The following is an 18,367-nucleotide window of genomic DNA, read 5'->3' as shown; positions in this document are numbered from 1 at the left end:
CACTCCGTTACACTGGTTGTAAGGCAGAACACAGGATCCGCATCGCGAAAAACATATTCTTGGTCGTACTGATGGTGAGTTGACGCTGATCTTATATTCAGTAGTTCTTCTCGGCTGTATGTAATGAAACCTAAGATGACCTGGGGTACTAGTGTAAGAAATAACACGTAAAAAAACAAAAAACTGCATAGTTTCCTAGGAACGCGAAGCGAGGCGGCCATCTCTGTCGGCGCCGGAAGTTGCCAAGTTACCATTGCACTCTGACCCCACAATCCTCTCACACAGAGTAATTTCATTGGACCAGACCTGTCAGATCACTCACCTTATTGGTACTTCCCCTCTGTGTCAATTCCTGGTTGCGTACTGAAAAATAACCCTAAATGAACAAATATGTCAGCTTATGTCACATAACTAAAATGGTTAAATGTCACCATTTTTTTTTTTTTTTTACATATTCTAATGAGACTATGTTGAAAGATAGCAATATTTCCTGTTTGGCATGAACTTTAACTCGATTCCGTCTCGTTTAAGAGCTCTGCTATAAACTTCAACTGAGGTATTTCTATAACATGTTACAATACATGGTCATGTAATGCTCTTGACTGTGCCTCAGGGGTCAAATACGACTTTTGAGGGCTGCTAGAAGTGGCTGAAGTCATAAGGCAGGTTTCCATTGACCCAGGTGTATTCACAAAAAAACATTGTGACGTGTAATAGAAACGGCAGATATAGGAGACATTTTCTAAAGATCAACAACATTTTTATCCGTTTGACGGGTGGATCTTTCTTGTGTCAAACTTTCTTTCTTTTGTAAATTATGATGGAAACGGTTTTATTTGAATAAAGGATGATTTCCAGGGAACGTGATGTCAGCGCGTAACTTTAAAGCTCCACTCCACATTTAATTCTAAATGCCTACTGCTTGCAAATGTCTCTCTTTTTTTCCGACAATAAAAACAAGGCCTCTTTGCAGGACAAGGATGGTCCTGACTTTCAAGAATGCCTGAATTGCTACACCTTGCTTTTCTGGTTGGCTGACAAGTTCCACCATATTAGTAAATTATTGCATTCTATGCATGCTGGCTTTCACATGCTACCTGAGGCATGAAACAGATAGGTGGGAGGGCACACAGGCTGTCACCAATTTATTAATGCACAATTTGACTAAATGACTAATGGAAACACTTCAACCTCTACATTTTTATTTGACACTGTAGTTTTGTTGCGTGAAAGTATTTTTTTTTTTTAAATGTGTGACTTCATTACATCCAGCTGTTTTTATCGACACCAGATAGTTGAATGGAAATGCAACCTAGCAGGTAATTGTCGCGTCTATTTTCTATGCGAACTTTGTATGCGTGACAACAAACAAACAAAAAATCACTGGACATGTTAATGGGAAACGTAGCTATAGTCAAGAGAAGGAGTAGTCATAGCTGTAAATATATGGTGTGTATATATATATAAATGTTTCCTTTTGAAAAGCCACTTAAGCGCTGCAGCCCTTTTTAAATAAGGCCAGGGAATAATCTGGTTCCTCCGTCGCGGTAGATCCAGCGGGGATTTGCAGAAACATTCGCCGGTGACACAGATCTACATAATCATTTTAAGTTTCTACCCGCTCCTTCCAATGATTCTCCTGCTGTCACTTTAGATACCGCTAAAACTGATTTGGGCTCTCTAATCTCCCGGTATTTCTTAGACTTTTCAAAATCTCTAATATCATAAGGAGATTATTTCATTTATAATTGATTGAGTGCATTTGCCGGAGTGCCACTTCAAAGTTGTGTGAATTAAAGATGTGTTTAAGAAGGAGCTGGGTGCCGGTTGCTGTGAGTCGGGGGTGGGGTGGCGAGGTTGTGGTGGGGGAGGAAGTAGGAGGCTTGTGTCTTCTTCGTTCTTGGCAGAGCGAGCTGGGAGTGTGAGCGAGAGGGAGCTGATCCACGCAGATTGCGGAAAATGGGCTCTAGCAAAGAAGTGGCTCGCCTGTGGAAGGAAGGCGTCGGGGGATGGCAGCCAATGGCAAGCGACCAGCCATGGTGACTCAGAATCTGTGTCTCTTATGGTAAGACTCTGCAGGGAGAAGTTTGCTTTAATTGAACCCTTCCTCTTCCTTAGCTACATACCAGGTGACATTCTGACATTTCTGAGAGACTGGTGACAGGTCTTCTCTGGTAAAGCCTACCTGTAAGAGCCTCTTTCCATAGCAAGCCTTTGACAGCTCACCTACTTTTCACAGTCCAACCACACTGCACTGTCCTGAAGTGTAACAATGCTAAGTTTTCAGGAGCCTTATTTTTCTTAAGCTTTATTTTTGGATTTCCAGCACAGGGACCTGTAAATCTCCACAGGGCCAGGGTGGAAGATTTGGAGCCCAAAGATTCCTCCTTTTCTTCCCCCTGCCTATCCCAATCCCAAACCCCAATCCCCAGGACTCCCCTACTGGCTTGCCAATACCTCTCAACACCTAGCCCAGATTGGCCAACTTTTTGAGGCGTCTTCATTAACGCAAAGCAGGAAGGAGAGGAGATATCATGGAGGGTCTTTAGGGACAATCCCCTCTGGCCCAGAATACGATATTTCCTATAATTGGAGAAGCTCAGGGCCTATTGGACTGCTTAGTTCTGGCTAAATGAGTCTTGACAGTGAGAAGGATACTCTCCCCTCTGTCCATGCACCGTACCCCCCAGCTCCCCGAAAACCTTCCTCAGAAGCATTACCCGCCCCCAACCCCTCTCCCCCCTCCCGGCCACGGCCCAACAGGATCATAATCCCTTTAACGCTCCGCCTTATTAACCACTCATCTAAATGACATGAAAGCAGCAAGCGACTGGCTGGAACTAGAGCTGCTGGAGAGAGAGAGAGAAAAAGTAAATGATTTCCCCCTTTCCCTTCGAATAAAGTCTCTCGCCCCTTTCACCATACAGTACTTTGTATTTCACATTTGATTATGTGACAAGTGTATCTAAGTCTGCTCGGGGCTCAAGTGGAATGTATTTGAGAGCCCATCAGGCAGAAGAGGCGAAGGAATTTAAAAAAGGGGGGTCCAATGTCCCCCTCCCACCACACACACACACACACCACTAAATTGAATTCTAATTAAGACAGTTCCACAGAGAATGAATGGCTGGACGATCTATTTGGCTTTTTTCTTTCAATGTAAGAATCTCTGAATTATTGACCACTCCCTCTCTCCTCCCTTCCCCTTTTGAATCCATTCATTAAGTCCTAATCTAAAATAATATCTACATTTCCATTTACCCCGCACACCTTCCACTTTTCCCTGTGCCCCTCATCTCAGCCCCCTCTTTTTAGAGCCAAGTGAACCTTCATTGCCATGGTACCGGTACCTGTAAATACATTTTCCATTGGACCATTTAACCCAGTTTCTGCTCCTGCTTTATTGGGTGACAAAGGTTTCTTCCCTGGACTCGTTCTCTGAGGAGGTACAACACAGTTGACACAGTTGACACAAAATGGCCGCTTGGCATCCACTGGGAGCCTGTCCAACACACAGCGCACCATGGAAGCTGTCCGTCAGGTCTCTGGCCAAGTGTTAAACAAGTGTGAAGGAGTAACATTTTAACCTCATGTACTACATAGTTGTAAGACTGGACACCGGTCTGAGAATTTCATTACATTCTGTTTGCTGTGGACTAAAACTAAGTATATTTGACAAATTTCTCAGGGAACTCAGTGTTCTGCGCCTAACAAAACAATTAAATGAACTTCACCACCAATAATACTTGCATAATGTTTTACACTGAATCAATCACATCACATGAAAAATGTATAAATTAATAATTTTAAATTAGATAAGACTTTAAGTGATCAGCACCATTTATTGTGTTCTTGTTTATCAGATTATAAGATTTATATAAGACAATATAGTTGCCCTTTCACAGTTAAACTCTTTGAGAAAGAGAGAAAGCATTAGAGATTGCTCTTCTCTGGTCCACGCCAGCCATGTCAGCTCAGCCTGTGAAATAGTTCTCACTCAGATGCCAGGCTGCATCCCAAATAGCACCCTATTCCTTACATAGTGCAATACTTTTGCCCAGAGATCAAACCGACATCTCCGAGATCAAAATCGTTATAGGGAATAGAGTGCCATTTGGCACGCCACCCAGCAGCACCCCCACTGACGTCTAGTGTTTGATCTCTGAGCCACCTACTTGACACCCTAAATGATATCCCGCTGGTGCTCCGTTGATCTTTCCCTCTTGGAGGTGAGATGTTAATTCCAAGGTCCTGACTCGATGTGGTCAGTAAAGACGGACCCAATGACGCCTATTGAGTGAGTTCGATCATGCGAGTTCTGGACACAATTAGAGCATATCAAATCGAAATCATGCAGAGAACATTGCACTAGCAATATATTAAACATGTATTATTTTTTTACGAGGTTTAAATCATTTTCAAAGTATTAGAAGAGGCATCTTTCACCTCACCGGGTCAGAGTAAATTGTTTTGGTTTTTGAATTCCTCATATACTTCCTGCCTTTGCTAAGCCAGTGGGTGGACTGTATTATCGCGGCCGTGCCAGAATGTCTCACCCCCACTACAGATGCCTCCACTGGGCCTTCAGTCTAGAATACGGTCAGCTCCTCACTGACTCACATTCAACACACTCACATGCACTCTCCTCACTTTCCCTGTCGTTTATATGCACATATTAGCCAAGAGAGCAGTTTAGGCTAGCTAGTATGTCATCAGTTGCTCTGTTGTTTGTGTGACAGACATATGTGCAAACATATGATGCGATATACAATATCTGATATTTTGCGATAATAGATACAATACACATTACGATATGATGTAATACGATACTTTATTATCCATGTCCTTGGAAAGCCATGGACAGCGATTCTGTAAAATCAACAGAAATAAATACTATAATAATAAAAACAAATAACAAATAAAAAATAACAAATAAAATAACAAATAAAAAACTTTTCGGAGAGAGTGAAAAATTCATCTTGATCACAAAAAGCTACTTTGCCCCCTTTTTTAGCTGTACGTAAAAAACAAACATAATTTGTAAAAATGTGTCACATTTGTATTGTGACTGAAATCAACTAGGCAACACAATTAGCACAGTAGCATTGTTCTGACAGGTTTGAAACAAATTGCTTCTACAAGAGTCTACACGCATGAAATACTGCTCGGCTCTGTTTTCAGGGGCTGTAGAGATTGTGTTCAAAATTGTGTTCCGACTCCCGATCACCTCTCCTTTCCTGCTCTTTATTCTCTTTCTTCACACTCTCTACACCACGTCCAGGGCTTTGTAAGGGTCTGTTTGGTTTGCCCACATCTTGCTTTCTCGTTGCTCTTTCGACACTGGCTAAGTCATTCTCGGGGAGGTTTATAAGCAGGGGCCTGACTTGTGGAGAGAAACCCTTGACTGTGTTTGCTTCAAGGAATAGTCTTCTGACAGGGTGTTAAAGGAGCATGTCAGGGCACTTCTCCCAATGTGTTTTGGGTAAAGAGGGTCTGCTACCTCTTTGCCACTGAGGAATCCGACTCGCCGGTAATCTGTCACACCGCCTTCCAAATAAAAGGAGCTCAGAGATTTCTCGCACGAGTCTGTCGGTGTGAATATTTACCCTGGCCCCTTGGGTCCAGGGAGAGAGTGAAAAGGAAAGCGAGGAAGAGAAAGTCGTCTTCTTTCTTGACACGGCGCAAGTCCTCTTTGTGTCCTCTGCCTGCAGCATTTTGTGGCCAGAGTCTGACCAAAACATGAGGAGGAATGACTTGGGTGATGAATGCTCTTTTTCTCTTCTCCCTTCTCACTCTCGACGACGTCGTAGAAACCCCCGACAAGGGGTATGTTTAAGCTGTTAAGTACTGATCAATTAAAGAAATTATCCCTGTTTTTAAACCAAGTGTATAGGCCAAGAGGGATGCAGGAGATCTCTGAACTGATATGTACAAGGCTACCACCTGCCTGTCTGTCTGTCTCTCCCGCTGTATCTCAGGCCCCTTAGCCCAGTGGACACGTGCAGTGCGGGGGGAAATAGGGGGGTTGCAGTAGGGGGGCATAGTATCGGCGGCGAGGCTGGAGTGTGGAGCAGAGGGAGGGGAGTTGGGATTTAGCGCGGCCTGTCGGAGGGCTAATTCCTATGCTGGCGTTGGGAGCGTCTCAGCTTCTCCGCTGTGGCTCAGATATTCAGATTTGGGTCTGGGCTGCCATGTGGGCTGGGAGATACTCCACAGCCGGCTCCTCCCTCCTTCCTTCCCTCCCTCCCTCGCACCCAAGCTCCACGCTCTATTCAGGGTTCGTCGAAGAGCCTTGGGATGGCGTTAAAAAAGGAGATTAAGTTTCCTCCCGAGCGCAAAGCTTCTTAAGGGGGTATCTCTGTGCCTCTCAACCGCCTGGTCAGTGAGGGAGGTTCGGGGGGTCCTCGCTGTGAACTCCCCTGAGACAGTGGGGGTGCAATGGAGGAGTGTGGGGGCTTGGGGGGGGGGCTGACCTGACTCCTACCCCATGATCGACTCCTCCTCGGTCATCCAGGGCAGCTCAAACACTCTGATATCCACTTGGATTTTGCTTCTCATGCTGGAGTCTGGAAGGCTTATGGTGGCATATGAATGGATCCCTTGATACTGTGGAAGATGCAAATGCATGAATTTTCTTGAGGAGTTGAGAGAGAGAGTAGTATTATAGTGTATCGTGACTTTGTGCTGTTGGTAAATATTGATCGACTCATGTACAGAGATGTTGTGTGTGTGTGTGTGTGTGTGTGTGTGTGCATTCGAGTATGGATTTGCAAGTGTGAGCCATACTGTGGTAGGTGAGTCCTGATATGTGTGTGTGTGATATTTCAAAGTGACGCTCACACACTGTGAGCGTCTTCCTGATACGATCTGGTAACTCTCATCTGAGTGCAAACACATCATACATCGCATACACTCCTTACCAAATGCTGTTCGCTATGTTCAGTTGTGAGCTTGGAGATGGATATTGGGCCTTCTACATTAGGTCTAGCTCTGGACCCAAATCATTGCTTTACCTTTCATCAGCAGATACAGTAAGACCATGAGAATGAGGCAGTGAGTGATATGGATTAAGCCGTATAGCATTTGCACTCACCAGGCTTTTACAGTCCAACTCTGAGATTTGATAATTAGGTGACTATTCAAAACAGATTTATATCCATCGCCCACTCACACCAAAGATTCTGTCCATAGAGCTGATATCTGCACTTCAAATGGTACTGATGATCTCTTTTGAATCTGAGAAAACCTTACGCATTCCTTTAGTTGATTAGCAGTAGTGATGACTGAGGTTGAATGAGAGAGAGAACTCTAATCACCTCCTCAGCTTTGTGCCCGTAGGACTGAAAACGCCTTATCTGGCCCTATTCAGAATCGGAGCCTGGCTCCTCTCTCTCGTTCCCTCTCTCTCTCGCTCTCTCCCTCTTTCCCAGGAGAGGACGAGGATAACTGCTGGTGCTGTGGGATTGTCAGGCCCTGCCAGACCCTGCCAACAGCCCTTAATTCCACATTAATGCAGTCTAAATGAAGTGTCAGTGGAAGATGGATCTGTGGAGGGCAGTGGCTTGATGAGGGTTGTCTGCAGAGTGGGTGGACCCGCCTGGGTGGACACCTGGTTACCCGCCGCGAGCTCCACAATGCCCCCAAGGGCCCCCTACATCTAGAGGGTCTGAAGGGCAGGCTGGGGAGCAACCTGTCACACTGCTGGGGTGTGTGTGGGGGGGGGGGGCATGCATGTGTGTGCAAATGTGTGTGTGTGTGTGTGTATGTGCACGTGCATGTGTGCGGGTCTGTGTACAGTATGTGTGTGTGTGCGTGTGTGTGTGTCTGCCCCTATCCACGACCAATTAATCAAAATTACACCAAAGGTTTCACTAATTTAGAGAGCCCTAAACACCCTTTTCAGAAAAGCGTAAACATTATGCATGCTGAAAAGGGGAAGGAGAAATCCTGTCTCTTTCATTCTGACAAATCTCATAATATTTGCCAGACTTCTTTTGATGAAGGTACGTTTTAGTGTTGTCTGTCAGTAAGTAGCATTGCGAGGACAATACTGCCAGTGGGAGACTTTTACAGGCCTCTTAAATACAACCATCCCTCCTACTGTACTGTCCATATCTATAGTAAAACCCCCTTTTACTCCATTACATTTTTAAATGGAAAAATCCTTTTCACTCCTTGTAAGTGTAAACCCACCGTGTATGAAGTATTATTCAAAATGCAAAGCCTGAGTATGACATGGCTGTATGGTGGTTATATAAACCAACTTGGCAGGTCAGTGTATCTGCATGTGTGTGTGTGTTGTATGACCTACATATGTTTGAACATATACATCATTTCACCCTTTATTTTACCAGGTAAGTTGACTGAGAACACATTCTCATTTACAGCAACGACCTGGGGAATAGTTTCAGGGGAAGCACGCATCACACAAAAACGTTACTCCCAAGTGTCAACCATGTGTTAAGAGAGCAGATTGTATACGTTTATGCCATTACGCCTACGTCAGAGATACACAACCTTTTGTATCTCCCTGGCACTAAATAGATCCATTGGTGACTGACCAGAGATTTCCCACGCTTCACCTTCCAGGAGGCAGGTATCCTAGCGGTTAGAGAGGCGAGCTAACAAACAGGAGGGTTGACAATTCTAACCCCGGGTCCGAATGTAAAAATCTGGTGGGAAGTGAGCTGGCAACCGTTTTTTTTTTTTTGTGTCAAATCCTAGATGCCATTACCTGCCGTAACCACCCGTGACGACAGCTCCCAGGGCGCCCAGTGTGGTAACCCCCTGCACCTCTCCAAAAACCTGTATATGTATGCGTTCGTTTCGGAGGGTTTATAAGTGGAAGTCAAATTTCAGTTGGACCTTGTTAGCATTTGACCAATAAAGTGATCTTAATCTAATTTACTCCGTCTTTGATGACATAAAATGCAAGGATGGAACCAGCATTGACTACAGTCCTTGAGAACTAGCAATGTGCTCTTGTAGTTTTACAACTTGCAATGGCAATATAGGTTGCACTTCATGTGTAAATAATACACTTTAGTCTTGAGAGTTGATAGAGAACTTTAAATAAGAATATAAATCACATCCATGAGTGGGAGACATTTTAAGGTTCCATTTGATGTTTAAATCACTTCCTCTCAAGATTAATATTTAACCATGTGACCTAAAGTTTTGGACACACTTCCAGACCATCAAATGATGGTTGGTTGGTCTACTGTAGCTAATATGACCCCTTTAAAAATAATTCAATTTTGGGTATGTGGTGGCAGAGTCTGATATTTAATGCTGCCAGAGTGTATCCGTGCATGTGTGTGTGCGTGCGTTCAAGTGTGTGTGTGTGTGTGTGTATGATTACACATTGGCCCCTTGATGGGCGTCCCAGGGTGACCTACAAGACAGCAGTGTGTGTGGCGGGTTGTGTTTGATTAAGTCTAATACCAGGGCTTTTGGTACATGCAGTCAGGTTAATGAAACTCAGTCAGAAGGGAGCGTCCCCTGATTTCCACCCCGCCACGAAGCTGCAGGTGACGGGATGAGGTTCAGCAGCTTCCCCCGTCCCTCCACCAACCCCCCCTCTCTACTTTCCACCTATGGGACAGTGTGATACCCTTTCTAGGTTTCAAGCTGCTCATATATGACTTCTCTCCTCCACCTCCCAATGATTAGAGTTCTACAATGTTTGTGTTGTTTTAATTGTTTTAAAGGGCCCCTGTGGTAGAAAATGACAACATTTAGGGCTGGAGTCAATCCGTATCACGGAAGTATTGCAAAAGTATCGTGGCAAAAAGGTCATTTCCGACTGAGCCGACATAGTTTACCGTGAATGCAGTCCCAGGAACATGAGAATCTTCTGCGAAACGATCTTCCGCTGTACGGATTGAATCTAGCCCTTAGCTATATTAATAGCATCCTAATACTTAAACATAGGAATATAGCTTTGGCATTTCCCCCCCAAAGATTGTGGCTAAATCTTTCTTTCCGAGATTGGAACGGTAATTAAGAAATAAAATCCTATCATGACCTTGCTCAAGGCAGTCCATAGAGTATTGACATTAGAGATAATTGTGTGAATACCTGTGAAGAATAATGTATTAAATAATATCTAAATACTTGAATTTGTGAATTATTAATGGGATTCTGGTAAATTGCATTCCATCTAGTTAGCATTTGCCACTAAATCATACTGTTACTGTAGCCACATGGAACAACAAACTCAACCATTCTCTCCATTCCCCACATATTTCATCCTGTCATCTCCGAGATAGACTTTCCACTCCACAATCCTGTCACCTCTGAGATGGATTTTCCACCATGAAAATAACAGAAAAACAAGTCCACTTCATTGTGTGTTCACAAAGTACAGTAGCCTATAGCAAGCCAACATAATATACATCCCGTTGCAGCTATCGTTCATGTTGGCCAAGTTTTGGAGATTTTCATACAGATTGGTTTAAACACGGAAATTGATGCGATTTCATATGAAAGTATCTTCTTACACTACTTATCTATACAGATGGAGGATCTTAATTTGAGCCAGTTTGCCACAGCAGGAAAATGGTCCTGCAGCAACAGGAAATGTGAATTATTATGTGGATTATAATTAAGGGACATCTTTGTAGGGGTTGATACATTTTTCTTAAGAGAAAAGTCAAAATTATCAACTTGGCAAGCCTTTTAAACCTCAAAAATACTACATGCTTTACATTTCCTGCATTGCAGGAAAGTTCTTCTGCGACAGGTTGATCAAATTAAGATCTTACTTCTCAGTGGTAAAGTACTTAAGTAAAAAATAATTTAAAGTACTAAAGTCATTTTTGGGGTATCTGTACATTAGTTTACTATCTACATTTTTGACAATTCTCACTTTTACTTCACTACATTTGGGCTCCCGAGTGGTGCAGCGGTTTAAGGCACTGCATCTCAGCGCAAGAGGCATCACTACAGTCCCTGGTTTGAATCCAGGCTGTATAACATCCGGTCATGATTGGGAGCCCCATAGGGCGGCGCACAATTGGCCCAGCATCGTCTGGGTTTGGCTGGGGTAGGCCGTCATTGTAAATAGGCATTTGCTCTTAACTAACTTGCCTAGTTTTTAAAAATGCAATAAAGAAAATGATATACTTTTTACTCCATACATTTTCCCTGACACCCAAAGTACTCGTTACATTTTGAATGCTTAACAGGACAGGAAAATTGTCTAATTCACACACTTATCAAGAGAACGTACATGGTCATCCCTACTGCATCCCTTTTACTTTTCATACTTAAGTATATTTTTGCAATTACATTTATTCAAGTAGTATTTTACTGGGTGAGTTTCACTTTTACTTGAGTCATTTTCTATTATCTTTACTTTTACTCAGGTATGACAATTGGGTACTTTTTCCAGCACTGTTACTTCTGTAGCTGAGATGTTTATTAACAACGTTTTTCTTCATTGTACAGTTAAAAATCACCAGAATTAGTAATACTCCAAAATACGGTCGGATCATTTTGATATTACAATTTTTGGGGAGGAAAAAGGGTTATCAAGACACTCAACTCTCCCAAAACCGCCATTTGTCTGTTTGCTCTCTCTCTCTCTCTCAAGTGACACAGATGTAGGGCACACAGTAGGAAGAGGAACACAATTGTGTGGCATCCTGTCTCTTTAAGAGGGCCACCCTTCTAATCTGCCCCTATCCACTTGGGCCTCGGATTTTAAAATTCCCAGCAATCTGGAATTCTCAAATCCGTCTTGATTTTGAGAGAGTGTGTACGTGTGTTTGTGAGAAAGGAGCGAGGGGAGGCGCGGGACTGGCAAGGGTTAGTATTGGGGGGTTGCGGTTTGTTTGTGCTGTCCTTTAGAAAAAGAGCTTACGGGTTCAGCAGAAGAAACGCGGGGAGCTAATGTGAAGATTTAGGACTTTCTCGAAGACTTGGCCTCGTCTAAGCTCTGTTTGCTTGAGCCGTTTGTGGGGTCCTGCTCACACTAAACCCAGATTAATATTCCCCTCATATCCAACCAGCCCAGACATCAACTCCCTGGCCTCCCCTCGCCTCACGCCCCCATTCGCCTCCCTCTCCCCTACCTCTCCTGGCCATGATCGTTTCCCTCCTTCCCTAATCCACGTCCGCTCTCTCTCATTTCGCCCTTTATCTCGCTCTCGGTAAGCACCTTTCTCATGGCTTCTTTCCGTTAAAGGGGAGGAAACGAGAGGAGCGTAAATATATATTTTTTTCTCTACCCTCCTCATAGCTCAGTATTACTGACCTCCATAGAGTGTTATCATCAAAGAGGGAGTGCTAAGCTTTGGGATTGCTTTTAGTGATGTTCAACCAGGAGAGGGGAAAAGTCTTCCTTTACGAGCTCTGTGTTGGTTTTACATGCCACTCAAGCCTCATATTAACAATGGGTATTTAGGCTGTCTGCACATTAAGGGCCATATTTGATCCACAGAAGGTTGTTTTTTTCCTTCGAGAAGTAATGAAACATACTATGCATCAACCATGTGAGTGAGATGCTTCTGGCCTTGAATCGGAACAATATGTGAGAGTTTGTCATCTTTCGGCTGGCTTTGAAACTAGAGGCAATCTACATACATACAGTCCCATTAGATGACCAAACATTCCCTGTCCAATAACAACCTAGCGTTTTCAACTCCCCTGGTGTCATCCTATCATCAGGACAGAAGGATGCTCTACTTCCTATACCAGATATAACTGTGGTACTACATTTAGACTCTACCCACTGGGCACACACTGGTTGAATCAACATTGTTTCCACGTAATTTGCTAACGTATTTTGATGTGGAATCCAAGTAAGAAAATGCATTGGATTTGAAATAAAATCTTCAACCAGTATTGTTTTCATCTCACTTCAACCAGCGGTGTGAACATTGAACTTAAGTTAAAACCTAAACTTAAATACATTGACTTAACCTGTCTAACAGGTTGTTACATCAGTCTAATTTCAACATCATCTTCAGAACTATGTATACGCTGAAATATGTGTGTTGCGTTGAAAATTCCATAAAGAAACCAGTGGAGGCTCCTCAGTAGAGGAAGGGGAGGACCATCCTCCTCAGTGAATTTCAGAAAAACAAATAGTGAATCATTAAAAATTGTATCCTTTTTTAGATAAAACCATAGCAGGCTCGTGGTTCTCATCCTCTTCCATACACACAGCAATTACGACCACTTCCGGAGGACGTCCTCCAACCTATCAGAGCTCATGCAGCAGAGGGATGTTACCTAGCTGACTTTGGCTATCCAACACTGGAACTCTCAAGTCAAGGTAAGCTTTTGGTTTTATTAATTTGTTGCCACCGGTGCCCACCAGTGTAATTGTTAAACTGCTTGATAACTTGACACTGTACTCTATGATTGTAGCGGGTTTACGAATGCGTTAGTTCTAGTAGCTATGTTGACTTGACATTAGTTCATGTGATGACAATGATGTAGGCTGTGTTTAGCGGTTATGATATGAAGGTTTGGCTTGGAAAGGATTTTTTGCCTGGTCACAGACAGCTGATGTGTTGTGCACAAGTGAAGGGGAAAGGTGAGAGGAGGAGAGCGCATAGATGCAAGAAGGAATTATCCAACAATCAAAAGGATCATGCTGTTTGTATGTGGCTGCTATGAAAGTGAACTGTGTTTGTGTGTGATCAGGGATGTATTCATTCTGCCGATTCTGTTGAAAAACTTTTCTTTACAGAAGCAAATGGAACAAAACGGGTATAACCATACCTGAATTTGTCCAATAGAAACTCTCGTTTGCAAATGATTACACCCTAGATCAGCTAAATGCAAGAAAGATTGTGCAAGGCGGTATTGAATGTGTCAATGTCTGTCATCTTGAATACGCAAATTTCTCTCGACCTGTGCACCTAAGTTATAAACTTGAATTCATAGTCTAGGTTGTAGCAACCTCATGATGGGTATAGAGAAAATTTGAGTATCATGTAATAGTGTAAACCTATTGATGTTACATTGAGCTGGGTGAATGACTGTCATCTAATATGTTGTAATAGAAATAAGGCCATGCTCATAAAAAACAAGTATTGTCCTCTCTCATCTTAAACATCACCAACCCCCACTGGTAGAATTTCATGCTTCAATCCATAGCTAGATGAATCCTGATATCGCCAGCATACTTTTTTTTGTCTTTATCTGTTCTGTTCTGTTTATCTGGTCTAGTACTGTGTTTTTGCTAGCTAGGGCCATCTACTTTAAGTGCTGCCTGTCTTCCCAGTAGCCTACTTGGTGTGTGAACTGCTGACTGCTCATCATTTGCAGATAGTTGTTGACAGCTCAACCAGGATCAAAGGGCAGGGCAATTTGTGACTTGTTTTGGTAATCAGTGGCTGTATTGGAGGAGAAATGTTTTCACCTCTCCTGGGCAATCAGCAGTTAGTACAGGGAGGCATGCTCTCCACCTTTGCTAGGGAATTAGTCATTCATGTTAGTTCTTCAGTCTCTCCTGGTTTCTCAGCGGCAGATGTAAGTGGCGGTCAAATGTAAGTGGCGGTCAAATGTAAGTGGCGGTTGTGTCAGTGGCGGTTTTGTCGCAAAACTAAGACCGTCGCCGAAACAAAGGCGCTTCTGCTGTGTTGTTCTGCATAATTATTAGAGGAAGGAAAGAGAGGAAGGCTCCACACCACTCTCTCATTTGAGTATCTTACCTAGTTATTTACAGATGATCTCATTTAGCTCTTTTGTAGCTTTGTCAACTATGTGTGTGTGTTTCTATACCTGTTCTCACCTCTCCCTGTAGGTTTTACAGACGCCCCCCACCCCTTGGCTGCAACCCTTCTAATTTAGTGCACCCTGTGCGCACAACCCATGTGGAATTTAGGGTCTTTGGCAGCATTTGGAACTGCTGATCTGTGGCCAAGAACACCGAGTTCATCTCAGCCTATGCTGCCCTTCAGTCCCTTGACTTTTTGGCCCTGACGGAGACATGGATCACCCCAGCGAACACTGCTACTCCAGCTGCTCTCTCTTCATCTATGTTTTCTCTCAATGTCCGAGAGCATCTGGTCATGGTGGTGGTGGTGGTGCAGGTCTACTAATTAGGTCTGGAAATGTTCTCTTTTCTCCCTCTCTCACCTGTCCATCTCCTCAATTGAATGCCATGCTGTCACTGTCACTTGTCCACTCAAGCTTAACAATATTTTCATATATCGCCCACCAGGTGCCATTGGAGAGTTCCTCGATAAGCTTGAGATCTTGATAGGCTCTTTTCCTGACGATGGCTCACCGCTCTTAATACTTGGCAACTTCAACCTCCCAACGTCTGCCTTTGATTAATTTCTTTCCAACTCTCTCTTTCCCCTCCTTTCCTTTTTTTGACCTCACCCTTTTCCAATCCCCTCCAACTCACAAGGCAGGCAATACACTTGACCTCATCTTTACTAGAGGCTGCTCATCTACTAGTCTTACTGCAACCCCCTCAAAGTCTCTGATCACTACTTTGTTTCCTTTTCTGTCTCCCTTTCCTCCAACCCTAACCACACAGCCCCTACCGAGGTGGTCATGTGCCGTCGCAATCTTTACTCTCGCTCTCCCACTACTTCCTTCTCTTCTATCCTACCATCTCTCCCTTCTGCTAAATCCTTCTGTCTCCTGATTCGGCCTCTTCGACCCTACTCTCCTCCCTTTCTGCGTCCTATGACTCGCACTGTCCCCTTTCCTCCCAGGTCGGCGCTCCCCTCCTGCTCCATGGCTGAGTGACTCATTGCGAGCTTACAGAACAAGGGCTGCAGGCAGCGAAAATGAAGGAAAACTAAACTTCCAGAGGACCAATCATCCTTTCACTCCCTCCTCTCTTCCACTGTATCTGCTGCTAAAGCCACTTTCTACCACTCTGAATTTCAAGCGTCTGCTTCTAACCCTCTTCATCCTCCCTCTTCATCCTCCTTCTCTACGGACAACTTTGTCAACCACTTTTAAAAAAAGGTTGACGACATCCGCTACACTCACACAGAACTACCCTATGCCTTGACCTCTTTCTCCCCTCTCTCTCCAGATGACATCCTGCGACTAGTGAGGTCTGGCCGCCCGACAATCTGCCCGCACGACCCCATCCCCTCCTACCTTCTCCAGACCATATCTGGAGATCTTCTTCCTTCCCTCACTTCCATCATCAACTCATCCTGACCACTGGATACATCCCCTCTGACTTCAAAATGGCCCAAGTTGCTCCCCTCCTCAAGAAACCAAAACTTGACTCATTCAAACTATACACCTGCATCCCTTCTTTTCTTTCCAAAACATTTGAGCATTGCTGTCTTTGATCAACTTTCTAATTATCTCTCTCGGAATTATCTTCTTGACCCTAACCAGTCAAACTTCAAGATGGGTCAATCAACAGAGACTGCTCTTCTCTGTGTCAGAGGCTCTCCGCACTACCAAAGCTGACTCCATCTCTTCTGTTCTCATCCTCCTAGACATGTCCGCTGCACCTCGTGAACCATCAGATCCTCTCCACCTTCTCAGGGCTGGACGTCTTAGGCTATGCACACTCTTGGATTGCATCCTACCTGGCAAGCCACTCCTAGCAGGTGACGTGGAGAGGATCTGTGTATGCACCACATACTCTCACTGCTGGTGTCCCCCAGGGCTCGGTTGTAGGCCCCCTCCTCTTCTCTCAAATACTTTTCTCCTTCTGACACCCAGGTGGCGTCACGCATCTCTGCGTGCCTGTCGGATGTCTCAACTTGGATGTCGGCCCACCACCTCAAGCTCAACCTCGAGAGACGGAACTGCTCTTCCTCCCGGGGTAGGCCTGCTCGCTCAAAGACCTCTCCATTACGGTTCAACTCCACAGTGTTGCCCTCCCAGAGTGCAAAGAACCTTGGCGTGAACCCTGTCGTTCTCTGCAAACATCAATGCAGTGATCCGCTCCTGCAGGTTTATGCTCTGCAACATCCGTAGAGTACGACCCTACCTCACACAGGAAGTGGCGCAGGTCCTTATCCAGGCACTTGTTCTCTTCCGTCTGGACTACTGCAACTTGCTGTTGGCTGGGCGCCCCGCTTGAGCCATCAAACCCCTGCAACTTACCCAGAATGCCGCAGCCCTACACCCAAACACGAGCACTACAATCTGCCACTTCAGGTCTCTTGGCCCTCCCACACCTATGTGAGGGCAGCTCCCGCGCAGCCCAGTCCAAGCTCTTCTCTGTCCTGGCACCACAATGGTGGAACCAGCTTCCCCCTGAAGCTAGGACAGCAGAGTCCCTGCCCATCTTCCGAAAACATCTGAAACCCTACCTCTTCATAGAGTATCTTACATAATCCTCCTCCTCACCTCGACCCCCCCAATTAAAAAAATAGATAGATTTTTTTTAAAGACACTTAACTAGCTCTGACTCTACTGATACCTACATTATTGAGGAAAAATGTATTTTCTATGTCTGTGATATGTGGTTGTCCCATCTATGTTAAGATGAATGCAGTAGCTGTATGTCACTCTGGATAAGAGCATCTGCTAAATGACTAAACGTCCCTGTGGAACGTTCCAAATCTTTTTAATCTCTTATTCATTATACACTGAGTGTACAAAACATTAGGAACACCTTCATTATATTGAGCTGCACCCCCTTTTGCCCTCAGAACAGCCTCAATTCTTTGGGGCATGGACTCTACAAGGTGTTGAAAGTGTTCCACAGGGATGCTGGCCCATGTTGACTCCAATGTTTCCCACAGTTGTGTCAAGTTGCCTGCCTGTCCTTTGGGTGTTGGACCATTCTTGATACTCACAGGAAACTGTTGAGTGTGAAAAATCCAGCAGCGCTGCAGTTCTTGTCACAAACCAGTGCAATCTGGCACCTACTACCATACCCCATTCAAAGGCACTTCATTCTCTTGTCTTGCCCATTCACCCTCGAATGGCACACATACACAATCCATGTCTCAATTGTCTCAAGGCTTAAATCCTTCTTTGACCTGTCTCCTCCCCTCCATCTATATTAATTGAATTGGATTTAATAACAAGTGCTTTTCCCCGGATTCACCTGGTCAGTTTATGTTGATACAATGACGTTGATTCAAACATACCATTTCACTATCAACATAACAAGGCCAAATAAAATCTAATCAAATAAAAAATACAATTTAAACCAGGATGAAAAATATTTTTTACATTTCTGTGGAGTTTAACGCAATTTCAATGTGCACATTCATCTGATGATTATATTAAGTACATGTTTTACCCTAATTTCTATTTTACGCTGGTTGAAATAAGATGAGAACAGTACTGGTTGTTTAAAAAAAATATACACTGCTCAAAAAATAAAGGGAACACTTAAACAACACAATGTAACTCCAAGTCAATCACACTTCTGTGAAATCAAACTGTCCACTTAGGAAGCAACACT

At 44.0% G+C, this 18,367-nt stretch overlaps 1 pseudogene; it reads left to right on the top strand.

Annotated features, from left to right (window-relative positions):
• Positions 1–2,009: 2,009 nt before the first annotated feature.
• Positions 2,010–17,285, top strand: LOC121846579 (annotated as a pseudogene).
• The last annotated feature ends 1,082 nt before the right edge of the window (positions 17,286–18,367 follow it).

This window comes from Oncorhynchus tshawytscha, linkage group LG05, assembly GCF_018296145.1.
Source record: "Oncorhynchus tshawytscha isolate Ot180627B linkage group LG05, Otsh_v2.0, whole genome shotgun sequence".
In the NCBI taxonomy this organism is placed as follows: domain Eukaryota; kingdom Metazoa; phylum Chordata; class Actinopteri; order Salmoniformes; family Salmonidae; genus Oncorhynchus; species Oncorhynchus tshawytscha.
This window is presented reverse-complemented; position numbering and strand designations above follow the sequence as displayed.